Source organism: Saccostrea echinata, unplaced genomic scaffold (genome assembly GCF_033153115.1).
Source record: "Saccostrea echinata isolate AGI-Se365-2 ecotype Australia unplaced genomic scaffold, CSIRO_AGI_Sech_v1 ptg000033l, whole genome shotgun sequence".
NCBI lineage: Eukaryota > Metazoa > Mollusca > Bivalvia > Ostreida > Ostreidae > Saccostrea > Saccostrea echinata.
In genome coordinates, this window is record NW_026889782.1 from 6,849,793 (window position 1) to 6,872,474 (window position 22,682).

At 32.6% G+C, this 22,682-nt stretch overlaps 1 long non-coding RNA gene across 1 annotated transcript; it reads right to left on the reverse strand.

Moving 5' to 3' along the window:
* On the reverse strand, positions 1–15,210 carry LOC133198607 (uncharacterized). Its single transcript, XR_009722513.1, has 4 exons — positions 15,066–15,210; positions 10,724–10,943; positions 5,172–5,271; positions 1–30 (listed from the first exon to the last, which is right to left on the reverse strand). It is a non-coding gene; the product is annotated as an uncharacterized LOC133198607 (long non-coding RNA).
* Positions 15,211–22,682: the final 7,472 nt, after the last annotated feature.

The window sequence follows — 22,682 nt, forward strand, 5'->3', positions numbered from 1 at the left end:
TGCGCTAGCAGTTTCTTTTTTACCATTTCACTGTGAAAAAAAAAATGTGGAACTTATTATATATTAAAAATATTTACCACTACATTAGCATTGGTGATATGGTCATTGCTCTTTTTTGTAACAAATCAATTAAACACTGTACCTTTATATAGTACGAATTATATTGCATGTACTTTCGATCAATCTATTTAAAAAACGTCAGATTAATTATCAATAGGTTCTTGAATTTTTAGTTTTTGTTGCATTTGGCTGAAATTACGAGAAAAACTTTATTTTGAACAAGCATTTATATGTACAGTATTGTACTTGCATACTTAAATACCTACTATAATTAAGATTAAACAAGCATTCTGAGAGTATTGCATTAGCAATACTAGTCCCCTACCAGCAAGTGTAATCTGGTTCCCACTAAAAATTGAATTGCCACAAGTCCATTAAAAATCATTGATTCAGAAGCATAACAAAATGCAAACTTGAACTGTAACTCATCAAGATACACTTACATACCAAAACTCAGCTCAATATCTGCAAGCGTTTACAAAAAAGTGCGGAAAACAAATGGGACAGACTGAAAGAGGGACAAACAGACAGATGGACAGACTCAGAAGAAACCTATAATTCCCTCTGGTTTCACCGGTAGGGGACTAATAAAAAAGTGGGAAAAAGCCACCCTGTTAAGCCGTACTTTTGTCTCCCATGGTGAGCAGTGGAAAAAGGTCTTATGCTTGGATATGTTGTACATGTACTTTGTATCAATCTGTACATGCATAATCCATTGGCTAATGAAAGAGGCAATGTATTCGTAATGTAAACTTTTAAATGTAGTGGTAATGTGTACATTTTTTGCAGCGGTAATGAGTATGTAGCGGTAAATAATTACCATTTTGAAAATGTAGAGGTAATGATATTCACCTGGATAAAGAAATGGTCTATCTATTCCAATCACATTTTTTACAAGATAGGGCACTTCTTATTTGCTGTACATATAATTGTTTTCATTTTCACAGGGCTCTAACACTGCTTTTTGGGAATGGGGCCGGGCTGTAAAGATTGGGAAAATAAAGACCTTTTAGGAAATTTTGGAATAACCATTATACGTACTTTAAAATCATATATATTGGGTTTCCGGTCTTCGCTATCAACTAAATTTTTTTATTAAACAGAGGAATATGAATAGCAAGTTAAGTTATTACCGGTATATATCCAGCTATATTTTCTTTAATTTTTGGGAGAAATAACTATTGGGAAAATTAACACACTAATTGGGAAAAAAGGTACCTTTTTTGAATTGGGAGTGGGGCCCTTGAACGGCCCCAATTATACACAATTGAGAGCCCTGTTTCATATTTGAGAGGTCGATTTATAACCTTAGTTCTTCATTTTTTTAAGCTTTGGGTGTGTGTTGATTACAACATTTCAAACGCTTATCATATGTCAAGTGACTTATCTTTAAGTTATTGTCAAAGAAATTTCAAGTCTGTTAAAATCTTAATGTTTAAATAACTTGTGCCCTGTAGGAAATAAGATTTTGTAGCAAATAATCTTTACAACCGAGCTGCAATTTACCCCAAGCTATAGGCTGAAAAAGGGGGTGCATATTTAAACCAATGCATATTACATTCAGCAAGATACATGTATGGTAACTGCTTGATTGTCACATTTCAGTTTGAAACATGTTACAAGTTTTATTTCAAAAACTGAAAATATTATTGAAAAAGTAAATACAAATACCCATTGACAAAAACTATCTACTAGGGATGGCAATTTCTAACTGGTTAACCGATTACTCGGTCGGAACGATGGCAATTGGTTAGAAAATCTGCAATCGATTAGTCGAAAAAATATTATTAATAATATATGTAAATCTGAAGGCAATGTACTAAAATTCATTTTCAAAATAGAAATTCCTACCTAAACGTTTAATTTAGCATTTTCATTTATTTATTTAGGCTGATTGGGAGATCATTATGGCTCTCCAGATTACAACTGCGGGTAATTGGTCAGTCTGAGATATGTTAATTACTGTTAAAACATCATGTCGTTACCCCGACTGTCCTCTAATCTTTAATGATAATAATCACAGTTGAGCACCGTGAATTGGTGTGTGTGTATCTTTTGCAGTTATCTATCACATTAAATTATAATACAAACATTGTAAATTAAGTGATACATTTTAGACTTAGTTTTGATTATGGTGATAATGAAGAATGAACTTGTGTGACATCCGCTCTTGAAAATTATCCACGATATCTCAGGCATGGTTCATGGTTTTCTGAATTTTTTCTTGTCTATTGAAAAAAAATATGCGCGTAGTTTTATGATCAAGATTAAAGACAAATAGAATGATTTTGACCTCTAACATCTTTTTTTAAGACTTCTTGTGCATAGGAACAGAGCTACTTGAAAAAAGTCAAGAAAATGACATTGTGTAGTTTGATACGATTAACCGGTTAATCGGTTGGAACGTTTTGCGGTTAACCGATTTGCAATTCTGTATTCGATTGCCATCCCTACTATCTACTAAGTGGTCAGTATGTAAATTGTAACTGGTTACAAAACTGGTTATGAAAATTTCAACTGGTTATGATCTTTCTCAATAGTTAATAAACCAGTTAATCATTGCCATCCTTATTTTAAAGAGACTTTGTGACAAGTTTGATTTAAACTGGTCCAGTAGTTCTTGAGAAGAAGTTGAAAAATGTGAAAAGTTTATGCATGACCCAAGCCCTTGCTCATGCAAAAACATACAAAAACAGATAGAAATATGTTACCATGGTTACCTAAGTAATTCAGTTAACTTATATCAAAACCACACATTGTCATATAAATAAGACTAAGAGTAAGTGCTTTTCAAGGGTCCAGATCAGCATTCAATCAGTATCAAAGTATCATGGTCTTTAGAGTTTTGTATATGCCTTTTGTCTTCAATGGTAACCTGTACTTATACATGTACTTAAATATGGCCATTGAGGAGACCACTTATAATTAGGCATAAAGTAGACCAGTGAGAAAAATTGAGTAAATTGAATTAACCCTTGATATCAAGTATATACTATATATAAATATACCATTCTGATGATCTTATTCACTATATGCATCAATACCCTGTATTATATTATACTGCATATCAAATTAAAACTTATTTATTGTGTCACAACTGAAGTGTTGCTGGACTGAAAGACATAAAGATGGACAATATGTGAATCCTATAGAGTTTTATCATTTCATGCAGGCCCTAATTAACATTCCATCAGTGATAAAGTACCTTGCACTTAGATTTTTATATTTACCTTTGTCTGCTATAGCAACCTGTACTTATACATGTTATACTTAAATATGGCCATTGAGGAGACCACTTATAATTGGGCATAAAGTAGACCACTGAGAAAAATTGTTGATATCAAGTATATACAGTATATAAATACACCAGTCTAATGATCTCATTTACTGTATGCATCAATACCCTGTATAGTATTACACTGCATAAATTAAAACTTGTTTATTGTGTCACAACTGAAGTGTTAATTGCTGGCTGAAAGACATAAAGATGGACAATGTGAATCCTATATAGCTTTAACATTTCATGCAGGCCCTAATTAACATTCAATGAGTGATAAAGTACCTTGCACTTAAGATTTTTATATTTACCTTTTGTCCGCTATAGCAACCTAGTTCTTATACTTAAATATGGCCATTAAGGAAACTGCTGATAATTGGGCATAAAGTAAACCACATAGAAAAAAATTAATATACTTAATGGGAAAATTTTATTGTACTCACTGTTAATAGCAAGTACATTTATATGCATGTATTATATAATATATACAGTGGCGCCTTGTTGATCCGGACGCCTCTTTGGCTTAAGTTTGTTAAAAATAATATTGATTAATTTTGAACTGTTTCTTATTTAATTATTGCACAGTGTACTGGTGTAAGCTAAATTCTTCGAGCTTCATATTAGATGTGTAATTTAATTGGGGTAAATACACGCTAATTTTAGATGCTATTGTTTGTAGGTCACAGGTATCGCCTTCAAACTGACTGCATGGCCAATGTTTTTACTACAATTAACACTACTGCAAGATCAGGGGTTGAAATATATGGTAGCCCGACGCCCTGGGGCTAGTTATTTTAAGACTGGGGCTAGCTTATTTAAATGTAATGATAGTCTGTCGGACTAGCAGAACAGAAAAAAAATTCTCGTCAGTTTACTTTCATTTTTCTATGAAGACTGGTTTCTTTTGACTGAGAACTAGTTTAATTTGTTTCTGTCACCAAAACATTCAAAACTTTAACTTTTTGTTTTCATTTTGCATAAAAAAATTGTTGGGCTAGTTAGTTTGGGCTAGTAATTTTTTCCTGATCAGTAGCCCCTGGGCTAGTGGGATTTCCAGGAAAATTTCAACCCCTGAAGATAAGTGTGAAAAGGTCATTTCTTGAAAAATTACCGTCCGGATAAACAAGTCATTTTTCAATGAACTATTACGTTTTGTAGTAGAAATCAACCGTCCGGATGCGGAACACATTTTTCTGGATTAATGAGACAGAATGACATGGAAAAAATCTATTCCCGAAAAATAGCATCTGGAAGGTGAAGTGTTCAGATAAACATGGCGCCACTGTATATACCATAAAAGACTATGACCTATGGTACATATTGTCAGAGAAAGCTGAACACATCTCATAAATAGGCATACACCATATTCGATTATATATCATCTACTATATCAGCACCGGGGTATACTCTTCGCATTTGTTACACCTGACTGCTTTATTGTCACAGGTATCGGAGTGGAATGGTGACACATGCTCATGCTGGTTATCTTGCATTGCCTTTGTTTATTTATTTTATTGCAGTTGCGTGTACTTGTGTATGTTTGTATACTGCACTGACCTGTGCAACTGTTTTAAGTTTCATTGGCATCTTTCTCTCCTGCCGTGAAAGAAGTACACAGTAATTTTTTGTCGCTACCGAGAGCTATGTAGCATACGTCAGTCTGTCTATACAGACAGGTGACAACAGATTACACTGAACAGTGACTAAGTGAGTGGCTTATATAGGGACCCTACAATATAGCGTGAATAAAGGAATATGGCGGAAAAAATTCCTTTTACACAGTGTGTTCAGATTTAAAATCATTAACTTTAAAGCAAACTAATGGATTACATACCTTTTCCCATAATTCACTTCAAATTCCTACTCATCATGTATGGCTACTTCAGAATCTCACATGTATACATTCTTTGACTTTTCTACAGGAACATTATTTCCTACAATGTACAATCACATTTTAAAACATTCAAATATTACTTCCAATTGGACATAATTGGTAGTTCACAAGCTAGAAAGCTCACTCAGTAGTTGGATTGATTGTTTAATTGTATGTTGATTGTTTAATTGTATGTCGTTTTACATCCCGTTTAAGAATTTTTCACTAAATAGAGACGTCACCATATAATGGTCAACAATCTTTTCAACAGTTTTTTTCTAAAGAGATTTCAGGCTGTCTTTACTGCAATTGTCATCAGTCTACATTACCACCCATTGTGGTATACTGGTCCCGATTTGTTTTCATAGGATTTAAGTTTTAGTTTGTGTGATAACTGGATATCAAAAAGTTTCAAAGTAGAGTGTCATGAGCTCATCAATGCTAATTATCAAAACACTACTTCTAGAAAATCAAAACATTTTAGTTAAATTAACCATTCAAAGTATTTTTTGAAAAGTAAAACAAAGGTCAAGGTCAAGTGAACTGTAATGCTGGTATTTTTCATTATAATTTATGACAAATTGTGCACATGCTAAATAGCAAAGACTTACCTCTTTTAAATTATCAAAAATATGCTGAATATTGGCACTGACTTTTTTATAAGTAGGTCAAAGGTAAGTTCAAGGGTCACAAGATTGGCAACCATGGTATTTAAAAAAAAGTCACAGTGCCAAGCAAAATATTAACCAAATATCAAAAACAATTAAACCTCTTACAATTCTCGAGATATAAGGTGTGACAGATGGACAGACAGACAGACAGATGCCAGGTAAATTGATCCCTAGGTGTTGCACTGCTGTGCAGTCGACTCACAAAAAATGTTCTTACAGGGATAGACATTAACTTTCAGATTTTCTTGCCCTTCAGGCAAATGATCTCAAACTTTGACTTGTCCGAACTCAAAACTTGGTTGCCCAAAATAAGGAAAGAACTTCAGAAGAAATTTTTTATTACTGTAAATGTTATGACAAGAAAAAATGCGACCAAATACACTACCGTCAATTTGGCAATGTGAGGTACCTGAAAAAATTTAAAGATTACCTGCAGTAGCATTTTATTTTTTTAAATGATAAAGATCACAATAAAATAATACGAAAGAAAAAAACCGCATTGAAATCTATGCACAAATAACGAAGTTATCGCGCTTTAAAAGTGCCTATTTTTACCTGTTTTGAAAATCCAATCAAGCGAAAATAGAAATGATCGATAACGAGGCTCTGCTGGTGTGACGTCACAACATGTACCACATAAGCGGGTCAGTATTAACGACAATGAGATTAACTTGGAAAACAACGACGATTTTAGCTTTGATATGAGGCATTGGTCTATAAGTTTTAAAAATTCAGACGGAATAATTATTGAGCTTTGCATCAGACCTTACTAGGCTGAACCAGAAACCGATTCTAACAAGGAATTTATCAGTTTATAGAGATTTCAAAACAACCTACAGCCAGGGTCGTGTATACTACAATTAAAATTCCTGTATATATCTCCCTGTTACAGCCTACTGAATATGACTGGGAAAAAAAATCATCAAAACCAAAATACAGGAATTTTTAATTCTATATTTTAAATGTCCTAAAACAGTTCGTTCATCAAGCTGTTAATTATTTCAACAAGATCTTCATTACTATCAGCTAAATGATAATTGACGATTTTCTCGTTTGGATAAAAATTCTTCTATGTCTAAATTTGATAATCAGTTGTTACCATTTAGCAATCAGCAGCAGCAATATTATCAATTTAATTTTACTTCAAAGTCACGACCAAATATATTTTCAAAAATCGGGTCATTATCAATGTACAAGTTATTAAAACTAATTGTTAAATAATGATATCCGCGTACTCCTTATTATGGTAATGTACTTATAATTTTTTTTTTGTCACTGTACTAATTAAAATTAATTTACAAAATAAAAATTTAGAACACTTAACATTATATCAAATAGTGTGTCTGCAATGCTAAATAAATCTTAACCCCTCTCATCTCTCTCTCTCATAGTCTATGGTCCTAATTACAGAAGACCCCCCTCCCCTTATCAAATCTGTAATAGATTCGGAAACAAAACTCATATATGTAATTCCGATCGTTAGTGGTTTTATGAATAATTTAAATTCTAAATGTATATTGAATTTAGAAGAATAACATGTCAACTGAGAAAAAAAATCATTTTTTTTAATTATCACTAATTCAACAGACAATCTATTATAATTCAGTAAAATATGAACTAAAAGTTAGGTGAATATACTTGTGTTTTGTATATTTTTTTTTTTCTGTATACAAATCACCATTTGACAGACTAAACAGTTTTAATTCATTAAAGTGTAAAATATTTAATCTATCAGATTTTTCAACAAGTTCTTGGTAATCAGTTTAATTTACACATGTGGTGGGGTAGGACTTGGGATTACGTGATTAATACACTTGCCATGGTCAAGACCGATGACTTGGAAAGGTGTGATAAACATTCGGTACCTCCGGCTATTTATTTATGTCCCACTATATATTTGACAAAGGAGCCGATGAATGTCTCAAAACGCACCATTCAAAATTGCATCGAGTGATTTTGATTGACAGGTGAAGCACGTGGATTTCGCACGTAACCACGGAGACGAACATGTTACAGGTCCCTGGTGCAGGAAAATAAGAAACACGAATAAACAGAAGTTGAATAAGCAAGAAATTTATTTAAAAATGGCTTTGACACATTATGTAATCAAAAATCATGTGTGTGTGTGTTGGGGGGGTGGGGGAGGGTGGGGATACTTATAAATTCAACTGACGTTAAAAATGAACAATCCAATATAATAATAAAAATGTTACTGATATTGAAGATATAACGAAGAACATAAAATTAAATAACATTTGTTGAATCAATAACATGGGGAGGGGTGTTAAACAAGGAAATCTCAGTCTCACTCACTCTCTCATATTAATTCTATGTACTTCCCAATACTAAATAATAGAAAAATATATACGCGTATTCTATACTTTCACTTTTCAAAGAATACAACAGCAAACATCATATAAGTACTTACCAGGGACCTATACACTAACCCTGTACTTACTTTCTTTTTTATTTAAATTAGAAATGTTTTCTTTTATTAACGTACGTTTACAATCTACGATTTGTTAGTGAAACGGTCGCCTGTACTGTCTTTTTGTTATTATTGCTTACAGATAGAATTTAAAAAAATGTCAAAACATATTCGGAAGGAAAAAAAATGACGATAGAAATGGCATAACCCATCGATTCCTAATTGTTGGAAAATATGAATCGATAATTTTTGGCAATTCCTTGTATCGTTACTTATTATAACCACACACAAAGAAATAATGAAAAAAATATTCACTAAACTAATTTCAAACAAAAATAAGAGCAAATACTATAGTCATAGTTAATTTAATATTCACAAAATCCCTAAAAATTAATGGAAAAAACACTAAAAAACCTCATCGTGTTTCCACCGTATTCTATGCATTCAAAATGGCCGGTACATGTTGTGACGTCACAGCGGCTAAGGCCCGAAAACCGAGCGTTTCAGAAAATCGCTCAGGTGTGAAATAGGGTTTTTCCCCAATAGCTTCGTTAGTTGTGCATAGATTTCGGTGCGGTTTTTTTCTTTGGTTTTATTTTAGCATGATCTACAACATATTTAAAAATAAAAAGCCACTGCGGGTACCCTTTAAATGCTGCCTTTGTACATAAATGTATACCACTGTCCTTGTAAATTTAACCTGTTAACACACACTGCCATATACATGTAGCAATAACCCTCCGTTTAATAAATAAAATTCATATTTTTAAAAAATTTTTTTGGTAGGATTCTTTTGTGAATTGTGATTTTCTGAGATAACTGTGAAACAACGCTGAAGGAAGATAGTTGCTACGTAACACACCTTGATCAGGATACATCTTGTTAAACTGTACTTATATTCTTTGAGTAAATAAATAATCTGATGTCCAAATAAGAAGTTAAGAAAGATGTTAGACAGTGAATAGACGAACAGCATATTTACCATGGGAAAACGGAATAACGAACCTGATTTTCAAATGAAAGGTATAATCCAAAAATGCTGACAAGGAATTCCGAATGCAAAAACATTGTCAGTCAGGTACCTGGCAGAAATCAAGTCTTCAAGAACAAGGTACGGTTTCAATACAAATCTTGCCCTGTGTTTTTCTTAAAAATGAAAGTGATGTAAAAAAAAATTAAAGCTCATGCTTTTTGAATCATTGAAATTCCATGGAGAAAGATCATACAAATCATTTTTCTCACATGACCTTCTAAATGCTAACTGTGACGTCATAAACTTATACATTTTCCCGTATTTTCTTAAAAAGTTGCAGAAGACTACCAATTTTCAATGGAATTTTCTTTCAGATAATATTGTCCACAGGAATTGCCCACAAAGATTTTGAGATATGTGATTTTTCAAAGAATTTTACACAACATATCCGAAGATTAAAGTGGGCGACAGCTGTGGACACTATTTTCTTAAGGAAAATAACCCTTGAAATGGGTCATTTTGAGGCTTTTTCTGTTTAAATAGAGAAATGCATCAAATTAATGACATCATATTTCCAGAATGGCATTCCTTCATGCCATATTCTTTCCTCATTTATCAAAGTCATATACTCAGCTAATATTTAAGCCAGTTTCAAAATTTTTTGAAAACATTAAATTTTTAGGGCACGATAAAGCTAAAACCGTACCTTCTTCTTTATTTTTTTTTTATATAAATTAATGTAAACTAAATTAATATGTACATTTCTATGAAAAAAAAATCACTTGCCCAATCAGACAAGTACGTCGTAAGATTCACTTGCCCGAACTGAGAATTTACTTGTCCCGGGCAATCGGACAACCGTTAATGTCGATCCCTGTGACTTATTTATCATTGGAATGACTAGTAAACACCAAACTAAACTTAACCTGCTTAAGTGAGCCAGTAGTGCCCAGTACAGAGCAACAAGTGCTGTAAACAGCGAGTGAAGTGTGACCGATTGATTGAGTGTTGTTTTATGTCCCATTCGAGAATTATTTCACTCATAGTGAAGGGTTAAATAATTACAATAAAATGTAAGGAGGCAAGTCTGCCTCACCATAACCTGGTTCTTTGTGGCCCTATTTTTAACCTTCATACCCATCTCCACTGGGAATTCATTCCCCCCCCCCCCCTCCCCAACAATCAAGTCATGACTCCATAAGCAGCCAAAGGCTGTAATGGGCAGCTAGTTCATTAACAGCTAGGGCTATCAGGAATTCAAAGTCACTGAAGTTCTTTTGGTTTTTATGATACTATCAAACTATCAGTCTATCACTGAGTATCTGCATGCTTTAAAAGTTAGTATTTACCCCTGATTTCCTTTAATTAAAGCTTTTGTGTCTATTTTCTGCTCACAATTTATTTACAGTTTATAACTAATAAAGCAGCAAATATACCTTACCCCATGTTGCAGATTCTCTTCATCCAAGTAATTGATGTACATTGTACTTAATCTCTTCATCTGTTCATCTGGATCCTTTCACTGCATTCAGACAGTACCAGTAACTGTTATATATGGATATATTTCCTTGTCAAAGCTGTCACTTTTTGGGCACAATTGCTAAGTTTGCACCTTTATCAGCATTATTTATTAATGAAATGACAAATTCCGTCAGACACACCTGCAAAAATGAAAACAAAATCTATTAATTTACATATAATCATGTCCATATTCTCTTGACTTCATTATTATATAATTGAACTGTTTTATACTGCACTGCAAATATAAAGGGCTGGGATAATACACTTTCGTCTACTATTCTATATCTAAATAAATATACTATATTAGGTATCACAATATTTATGCTACAATACAGATCACAATATTTTTAATCGGTTATAATTTTTTCATTTTATATTAAAATGAGACAAAGTTTGACACCATGCATATCCAAAGTCTCTAAAAATTTACAATTTTAGTCATGTATATGTGTTATGCAAGGGTGTAACTGTCAGTACTTCCAAAATTTATCAAGCATGACATTTAAATTGATACAAATATTTTGATTTCAGCTTTTCTTTTTCATGAAGTTAGACTTAAATATTCTTTTATAATTTTCAAATCAAAATAAAATCAAAAACTTTTAATTTCTTCATTTTATTTGCTTGGAAAATAATTATTTTTTTCTTTTGTATTTGTACGAGTATTTAGTTTCAAACTAGTTCTACATGTATATTTAATTTAGCTAATCAGTGAAAATCTATATGTTTGATTTACTTCAGTTTACATGCCTGTGTGTGCATTATATTACAAATCATGGGATCTGTGCTTGTAGGTGCACTCAATGTTTTAAAGTTATTCATAATTTGAGAATTATTGTCTCTTTTTTTTATTGTCAGTATATTTAAACCAATATTTTTTGGTTTTACAAAATAATATGAATTTTCTTTTTTCAAAAGAGATGATGCGAATTATAATTTCAATTTTAATTTTGTTTATATATTGTTGCTGTGATCTCAATAACCTATTAGATAGAATGTTCTAATCATTAAAATGATATTGTCCTACGGACCTGGTTTAACGATAGAATTCGTTCCGTGTATTGGCAATGTAGCAAAATAAGCAAGTTCGATAACTCGAACTGACTGCATTTTCTATGAACAATCCAGAGAGTTCCGAATTCAACATGGCGTGTAAATTTGAAGTGAGGAAAAAAGGTTGAGAAAATGAGTTGAAATTTCTTATTTATATGGATTATTTTTTAGGTTAAAAGGCATATAAAATCTCAAAAAGTTTTGTTATGATTAATTTGATAGTTATTTTCAGTGCAATTTTTTTTGTATTCTTCAAAATCATTTCTGAGCGGATCCTTTCCAATATGCTACATTGCTTAGGCCTAGTACAGTGGCTGCAACGTTATTGTTGACAAACCAATCGTGTAGAATCGTTCGTGTAACGTGCGTGATCGTTCGTGTAACGTGCGAGATCGTGCGTGTATCAGACTCAATCCTTTGCGGTTTTAATCGTGCGTGATCGTGAGCTAAGAAACGTGTAAACTTCGTTTTGTAATTTTTTATCGGAATGTTATTTGTTATACAAGCATTTCGCTTGTCTGTGTTTTTTTTTTAATCCAAATAAAATAAATGAAGCGGGAGTTACATAATTGAAAGCAGAACGAACTAATTATCGCTTGGAAATAAGCAATACAGAAGTCGTACAATATTGTGTTCTCGTCAAATAGCGTGATTTGTTGTGATAAACCGTACTTATATGTTTAAAGATTTTTTCTCTGATGTTGATTATGTTTACTGCTAATTATGGTCCAGATATTTTTAAAATCAATAGATCAAAAATTGATATTTTTACAAATAAATAAATAAACAATTCTCAATGCTTACATAAATATTTAGTCGGCGAATGTACATGTACACGACATGATTGTAGGGGTTTCGTTTATCAATGTTTATCTCTGGAGCTTACTTTTAATTATTTTTATAATTTTTGCAAATAAATGATTTGTAAAATAATTGTTGACTTTAGAGATTCACAAATGGAAACATGGAAATAACTTATACATGTAATTCAATTCATTTTCATGCCGTTTTTTTTCAAACTTATCCCTTTCTGCATATTATGAAATCCAATTCAATCAAAACTCATGGTCCACCTACATGTACATCTACTGATAGAACGAAAATAAAAACAGTTTTCTCAAGTCAGAGAATTAAGTAAATAATTATTTGTAATCTAAGATAATTTATAAGTTTTACATGTATTTAGTTCCAGAAATATCCATTTATTTTTTTTTTTTCATTTTTCAAAGTCAATGAAATAATATCAATAATTATTTGAAATCTACAATAAGTATTAAGCCTAATTTCGTTTTGAAAATATCCATTCCTAAAGAACTTGAACTATTCTGCGTGAAGAATCGTGCGTTTGCGTTAGCAATCGTGTAAGATCGTGTAACGTGTAGAATCGTGTGCGTAAAGGATCGTTCGTGTAACAGATTTTATCGTGCGTTAATCGTGCGGAATCGTTCGTGTAAGTTGTCAACAATAACGTTGCAGCCACTGTATATGGGACATATAAACTGTGGTGATCGAGGGCTTGTTCCGAGACACAGTTAGATTGTTCTAACTAGCAATAACCCAACACATGTATCTTGTAAGTCGAACACATGTATTTCACAAATTCAGTAAATAATTCTAAAAAAAAAGAAGAAATCTTGTAAAAATTAAGGTATTCCATAGAGAAAATTACCCAGAATACGTTGTAACATAACAAACACTGACATATACTCGAACAAAACTTAAGTATGAAAAATAATCAGATAATGGGTCAAAATCACACCAGTGACCACCTACCCTAATCAACTGTTATCCACAAAAAAAAATTATATACTTATATGTCAATCTACTTCCAAAATTACATGTTTTCCAAGATCTTACAAAATTATTTTTACAGTATGTCTCTTCAAATATTTGTTTTCCTGCTTAATAGTACTGATCATGCTGATCAGACGATAATGGGTGGGTGATATTAAGATAGTATGCCCTCATAAACTTTTAGTCCCAGACATATGAACCAGTGATTCATTTTGAAAATGGTTATCATGGGTCCAAAAGACCCCCCTTAATGACAACAATGAATCCCATGACAAAATCAGTGCATCCAAATCCAAGGGTCATATATTAGATATTACAGAGGAAATTCTGGAAAAATATAAAAAGTTATTGCATGAAAGAGCAAATGCTTTATTGTTGCTGTGAGTAGTTTTATAATTTTACTATCAATTGTCCAAGTAAGACTACATGATTTTGTGTCATAAATATAATATATTGTCAACTGTGCACTTTGGTTCTATTTTTAGATCGTACATATGATCTCACACATTGTAATGTATCACTCATAAAATGCACAGAAGCAGAATGAAGCAAAGAAATTTTAAGAAGAAATGAAAAAACAGTCAGAAATAAAAATGATTAAATTTTAAACTTCTTAGCTTGTAAGGAAAAAAAAATGATACAGGTTACATGTATAGCTTTTACATAGGTATAGTATTCGCTTCAGAAATGTTCCACAGTTACTACAGACATAATCAGTGATAATCGAACTATGCTATCTAACTTTCAAATATTTTCTGATAATTGCTGGTTAATTGGCTGCAATTGTGAAATCTGACCTGTTGTTGGAAACCTTATATATACCTGTTAAAATTGTTCATGCATATCGCTTAGCACATGGATATGATGCAATCAGTCAAGTTTAGAATCGGATTATACCAAATAATACACGTTCTTCTATAAATTTATTGCGTCCATTGGGATGCACATTTATTAAAATAATGCGTCCTGAGCAAAATTTGTGCATAATTTATGCAGGACGCACACCAAAATGAATCATTGATGAACACCATATTTTTTAGCGCAACATACAAAGAACTATGTAGCAACCTATGATCTACAGCACATGTAATTTTCATAATGCTAGCTCACATCATAAGGAATACATATATGACTAGCAGTGGTTTAAGTGTTTGCTTTAGAGTCACAGATAAAGGAGTTGATCCTAACATCAAGGGGTTCGAATCCCACTGCAGGATGTGGAGACCAGTGTTCAAATGAAACTGAAGTCCCATGTTGTAGTAGGTGCTGGCATGAACAAAATTACTCACTGCTCAAGGGTCCTGAGTACAGAGTATTGGTTCTCAAGTGCTGGCTTTTCAATATGAGTGAAAAGTTATCGAAAGAAACGTCATAGAAACAAATAAATATGACTATAAATAATTCTCTTTTCTTACCATTATGGATGTTGTACATGTCCCTTTCGATAATGAAAAAAATCTTTTTATGTCAACTTCTCATTTTCTCACCCGCCTTTTTCTTGCTAATCTTCTCTCCAACATACTGGAGAAGGTATTCTCGCATATTATGTGGTACCGAACACACTATAATAAAAATAAATGCATAAATGCAAACAAGTCAACAAAATTTAATTTATTCAGAGACTTGGTTTTATATGTCTCAGACTGTCATAAATCTCACCCTAGGCATCTTCGCTAGCCAAGGGTTTTTGATACGCTACTCTCCTCATAAACTTATGAGGAGGGTAGCGTATCAGAAACCCTTGGCTAGCGAAGATGCACCATAGGCAGTTAAAAATTTCCTGAGAAATCTGGTCAGAATTTTAAAACATAATTTCAAAAAAAAAAAAATTCATGGGAAAATATACGGCATATAAATAGCCATTGTACAAAATGCAGGAAACTTTCCTGGAAAGTTTAGAAATTGAAACTGTAAAAATATTATCATACCATCAAACCATGTCCATGCTGATCAAAAGACTCAACAATGTATTAACTAACCCGATCAAAATTAAACTGAACCCGACCGAAAGTTTCTAATCTACATATACAAGTAATACATGTAGACTCTGCATAACAATTTTATTAAAATAAAAAAAATATTGCTTGTTATATGGTTTTATAATTAAATTGAGAGTATAAGCAAGTTAATTTCTCCATGACAACTGCATAAGATAAACAGTATCTTTTTCATTATATGTAAAAAAAAAAAAAAAAAAAAAAAAAAATGCTTAAATTGATCAGGATCTGTTTCATATGAATCAGGACTTGTTCAAGCTTGACAACAAGCAATTTTTCTTTGGGTCTCTTTTATTATTTAATTTCAACTTCTTTTTGAAATTAAGATTATCTTCTAATACTTCTTTTCAAAATGAAACACTTAATAGGTTTATAAATACTTTAATGAAACATTAAAAAAAAATCAATATAAAATACAGGCCTGTAAGAAGCAATTTCAGTTTGGGGGAGGGGGGACAGCCATGCATTTTCTTTGGGGGGCACTAACAACCAAAAATTCCTTGACAAGCTTTAAAAAAAAAGAAAAAAAGAAAAAAAAAAGGTCATCAGGCGTTTTTATTGAGGGGGCACAAGCATGTAGTAGCTATGTTTTCTTTAGTATTCTATATTTCGGCAAAATTATTGGGGGCACTGAGTCTACTATTATAGAAAAAATATTGCAAGAATTATACAGTATATCTGTTGTTACTCAATCATGGAAAGTGTAATACATATAACTATTAACTGATATGCTCATCTCTGATATAACCTGTTAATTAATCCTCCATTCATGCCAAAAGGTACAGTGTAATAGATTGATTAGAATATCATTGGCGTATAATAATATTATTACTTTCTACTACATGTAATGTGTCGGCTAGTGTGATGTCACAGATTAAACTTGAGGCACAAATAATGGGTAAGCATGGAGGCTGATGCAGACCTAATATAACACTTGAATTTTGGCTTAATTTTTATTTCCAGTTATAGGATTATTTTTGTCATTAAACAGAAAGTTAGACTGTAAGTATGGGTACAAAAATGCACATTGTCAAAAATGCTCTTTTTTTTGGCATTTGCAACAAAATGAAATTAATAGATAACATTTATCATCAACTCCCCCCCCCCTTTTCAACCAAATTTCTATCCTTAAAAAAAATGATGTGTAGCCTACAGCCTTTTTACATATATGGAATATACACGGTAACACCACAAAATATTTCCACACATCCTGCACCCAAACCCCACCTCTAACCCGATTAAAAATATTAATCTGGTCCCTTTGAATTTTTTAGCAGTTTGTAGCCCTTAATTCCTCTTTATTTTTAAAGATATTTCAAAATTGTTGCTATATTGGGCTTGTCCAAATCAACTTTATGTTTTATGTACAAGAAATCTAAGAGGGATGCTGTCAGATACATAAATTTGTATGTACATATGCATGCATGTATCCGCTGCCATATACATCAGAGATGTGGTATCGTGGTTGGAGGGGGTGGGGTGGGGGGCTCCTCCCCTCCCCCAATTAATCTTTTACTATTAAAATTGTTCAGGAAAGGCTGGTTGGATTAGGCTGTGAAAAAAGTTTGAACCTAGAAACACCTTTCTCCCATTTCCAACCCAACCTACCCCTTGTATAATAGGAAATTAGAGTTAGTATTTCAGGTAAATTATCGAATATTTAATTTATCTCCGCAAGAACGATACCACCAGCCTAATATTAAGTATATATTTATGAATACGCACAGATTACAATTATTTTGTTCAAGTAATCAATTGTTAGGAACCAGTAACTTGTAAGAACTTGTTTCCGATCCATTTGCTTATGTCAATAAAATATGTTCAAAACAAACAAACGATCTGTTGAAACCACGCTGTTGGTAAACTACAATTCGAATTTCCTCCATGCTAATAAGTATACGCAAGTCTTTATCAATGAATAAATACCAGACGTTAACCGCAAGATATTGGGTGCATAATATATAGTCAAGGTATCATGAATAAGTATTTTTAAAAAATCATAATTTGTTATTACTTACCAAAATTTTGTCTGACTCCTATTTCTCCGAAGGTCGTAAAGGATACCGAGGATTTCCGAAAATTTTCGGAAGGCATTGCGCACGAAAACCTTGAAGTTGATGAACACGAAACTCTAAAGCTCATTTTCTCGTAAAAAGTTTTATTCTATTTAGCAAATTGTACATACCCAAAATTAGTGGGAGAACAATATCTAAAACTAAATACTAGGAGAAATAAGACATATATAGCCGATCTTACTTAATTTTGCAAGTTTTAGCTGGTCTACATAATGACGATATATAATAATACCAATATATACGTTGCTTGAAATTTAAATTTAAAAATTTCTATAATCATAAATTTTTGGCATATTTTTTGTATTTAAGGGACAAAAATATAATAAACTAAAATTAACTATTGTCAATTTAATTTTAAAAAGTCATTAATTTTCTGTTCAGAGAGGGTCAAAATGTTAAGGCGACCGGTTTTGGTCTACTTATTCTACGAGGCTACTTAATGCCAATATATAAATATGAGCGGTCTCCTAAATGGCACAACCATATATATATATATATATATATATATATATATATATATATATATATATATATATATATATATAAAACAAAAAACAATTCTCAGAAAAAAAAAAAAAACATCTCACCCCGTTTGACTTTTAATTCATGAATTTAATTTTGCATAGAGAAAAGAACTTAAAAATTGATTAATTTTTCTATAACTGACCGTCACTATACTCATTCGGTAGAGCGCTCGCTCCGTGATCGGAAGGTCGTGGGTTCGAACCCCGACTTAAGTCGATAAAAAAAAATAGGTAGCAACTGTTCCTTCCCCAAACGCTCGGCACTTTGAAGAAGGACGGGACTGCTTAGCTGTGATGCTTGGTAGTAGTTGGCCTGGCTAGGGTTAGTTCGTAATATTTTGCTGTGGAACGACTTTTGTTGTCCTTTGGGTAATTGTCTTCAGGAGTTGACCTTATAGCAATCCCTGTCAGCATAATTTAGTTAGAATAATAGGTTCCAAGCAGCATTATTTAATGAGACATTTATTAGAGATATGCATGTTATAAATTGTGTCCAAAATATGTCTTTCCATCATATTTTACTATGGTGATATTGGACCATGGTGGTCGGTAGAAGCCTGCGATTTGCGCTGATGGCATAAAATGCAGTAGGAAAATCTGTGTTCAAGGTGTTATTCGACTGTCGCGTAACTCAGTGGCACATTAGGCTTATAGGATTTCTGATTTGACTTTTTAAAATTTTCATAATCAATGTTCACGTATCTCAGTGTGAATTTTGTTTCCTTTTAATTGATGTTAAGGAATTCCTGTAGAGTTGAGGGGAATATTAAATGGTAGAGGTTGCTTAACTAAGAGAGGTTTGGATCGAATGGACATCTGCCACTTTATATCACACCGCTGGGTAGGTTTTTTTGTTTGTCTACACGATCCTTATTGAGACAATCTCTGCTTCCTTAAACAATACTGAACAGGATTGATACGAGAAGCTTGATATAAAAGGCAATGGATGGGAAATAAGTTTAAGTAGTTTTGAACCGAACGAGATCATGCAAGTCATAAGATTCTGCGTTTTGCGGCGCAACGTCAAACCTAAGACGTAAACATATCCTTTGTAACTGTTTCTCCGCCAAGCCCCCCCCCCCCCCCCCCCCGCGCAATGAAAAATGAAAATTAATCACAGGTATTTCGGATTAGACATTAAAAACCGGCGTCACGTTGGGGAACCCTAACTTCTCGGTGGCCCTGCGTGACAAGTATAGTTCTAAGCTTGTCCAATCTAATTAAAATTAGATGTTCAGAATCCGCTACCGCTTCTCAAACATCTAACAACATCCCATTCGGGGTCACGTCAGAGCGACCTTTCGATTATGAATAAACATAAAAATTTTGACCAATCAGATTCAACCTTCTGTATACAATTCTAAAATTAGTTCCACGGCTACTTCTTTACATTATTGATGCTCAGTAGACTGTCTTACGATGAATTAAAGTAATTTTGTCACACGATGATGTCTCTGTATAAGTGAAAAATTCTCGAAAGGGGCGTTAAACAACAAACAATCAATCTAAATATCAGGGGAAAATTTGAAATTATGTATCTCGTGTTAAAACAATTTTTAACACTTAAACAGTTTTAAGAAAGGTATTTCGGCGAGTCATCTTCGCTTCAAGAACGGTTTGCAAACGAATAACACATAGTTTATCTCCCTACACAAAAAAGTTCTATTTTTTCTAAAGATAACAGAGGTAATTCCCATTAACAGACTAACAGTATCAGAGAAAAAAGATTATAAAATAAGTACAAGTAATAGCTTTTCAAAAAACTTGTCGACTAATCAATCAATATCTATGGAACGTATATGCAAGAGAGGTGCTAAACGTTTCCGTCATCAAGGAGCGACATAGTTGCGATACTTCATTACGCAAAATGTACAGTTGACTTTCTCAAATGTCATCACCAAATACTACAGATTAACGAATATCTAAGACATGCCACTATTTGGTCATTTATTAGTTAGCCAACGGGCTGACACTGCAAATGCTCTAGCGTAGATTATAATCAAAGGCGGATCCCCCCCCCCCCCGTTTGAATTTTTTGTATGTAGAACTTATATGTTCATTATCCTAAAATCAAGGAAAAACACCTCTTATTTGTAATAATTCTCAGCTTCCGGGGGCTTCGCCCCCGAACCCCCATCATGACTTTACCCTGGATGAAGTGATTTTGAAGAATACAAAAGGGGTTGCACTGAAAATAACTACCAAATTAATTATAACAACCCTTTTTGAGATTGTATATGGCTTTTAACCTAAAAAATAATCCATATAAATACGAAAATTCAACTCATTTTCTCAACATTTTTTCCTCGCTTGAAATTTAACGCCACGTTGACATTCGGATTGTTCGTAGAAAATGCACAGAGTTCAAGTTATCGCCCGTGTTTATTTTGCAACATTGCCAATACACGGAACGAATTCTATCTTTAAACCGAGTCCGTAGGACAATATCATTTTAACGATAGAACATTCTATCTAATATTACACGTACTCTCTTACTTGAGGGCGCGCTTCATGCACACTCGACGACGAAGTAAATTATGAACAGTTTTAACTGGGAAAGTTATCCTGAAGTGTTTGAGATAAAAATGCTTCAATGCTGCTCTAGAAATCAAAGTAAATGACCTGTACACTTTATAGCTAGCGCAAAACAAGATACTAATAACACCTCCCCCGCGATGATGGTCTTACCATATACATGTACATGTATTATAAATGAGTTTAAAATACATCTTTATATACAGTTTTGAAATTGTTTAGTCTTTCTTTTCAACCGATTCCAGGACCTTTCTCATAATTATAATAACCTGCTTTTTTATGAAATGAAAACCAGTACAGATCATGATGTCTTCTTCATTTTGCCGATTCTTTACTTAAAACCTTACGGGAGTGAAGCCCATTCCTCTAAGGGTACTGACCTACACTCTTGTCACTGTATTAAACGAAAACCTTGTTCATCACAAAACATGAAATAATATGCTACTCGTTGACTTTCTAAGCTTTCTTATTAACCTTGTAACGTACATTAATAATAAATGTAATATTGAAAGAAAGGTTAGGTGGTAAACAGACTGAATCAAGAAGGGATGTCCCATTTACTAGGCGGAGGGAGTTTGTTTATGATTAGTCCACTTATGGGATAAATAGTAAGAATAATCAGCAAATTCATTGCTTTAGTGTTGCCTGTCCATATACAATGTGTTCTCTTAAAAATTGAGATAAAATTTACTGTTAATAAAAAATCTGGAGCTTAAGAATCATGTTAAAAGAATTAACTTTATTTTTTTTTCCATAGAAGTTATCACACCCATTCAATAGAACAACCCACGAAAAAGGCGCGAAGATAATTTACATGTGACATTTAGCGCGAAATAATTGTGTAACCCCTTTCGTAGAAGGCAAATGGACTGATCCAGTAATTTAGAAACGCAGAAAAAAATGTTACACGGACATGTCCTTACAAAGAATCGCAAAGAATAAACATGTCCATGCAAAAAAACTGAATGAATTACACATATCATTATTTTGCATCAGTTATTTGATTCTTTCTTCTGCAAACTATATTTGTTTACATGCAGGTAACAAATTCCTATGTAAATCAGCTTGCACAAAATCTAGTTCATTAAGAATGATCGCTTAGTTTCCCATCCCTGAAAAATTAATCCTTATACTGCCTGACGCACGTGGCGTCAGGCAATGACATTATACACCTATAACACATTGTCTGTTATATACAAACACAAAACAATTAAGATAAAAGCATTGGACAAAAAAGAAACTTGGATAAATTTTATTCCTAAGTAAGGATTTTTCAGACATTTAAATTACAATTAGACATTTGAAACTTAAATGAAAAAGCTTATGCCTTACGAAAAAAAAATAATAATAAAAAATTACATACCTTGAAAAAAAGGCAAAGAGTGCGAAAATTAGTTTTGGTATTTATTGACAGAGCGAAGTCTTGAAAATGATGAGCATCGCCAGACTAGGGTTTGTCTTTCAAAAATATGTCTAGAAAAATTGACCAATGAAATTGTTAAAATTGCGGATGCTAATAAAAAATAGTAAAAAGGACGATTAACGCTTATAATTCACAATAAGTAAGAAACTAGTTTTTGCTTGGGGGCTACACTTGAGTAAATAAGAGTCTCAGAGGTAACACACCCGGTGTATTAACAGTAACTTTATTGAAACTTAACAAATTAATAACAACGAAATCGATGATATCAAAGGAAAATAGGAGTAAGAAGACACACAATAATTTACATGAAATTAATAACCAACTAATGTTACTCTCAAGACAATTACATGTTGCTTCGACCATTCATATCATCTTTGTGAATTTCATACTAAATGAAAATATGTAAACTTATTAAAAAACACACATAGGGAAATTGTGTATGACACTGACAATTGTTGTTCATTATATTGTTCATTGT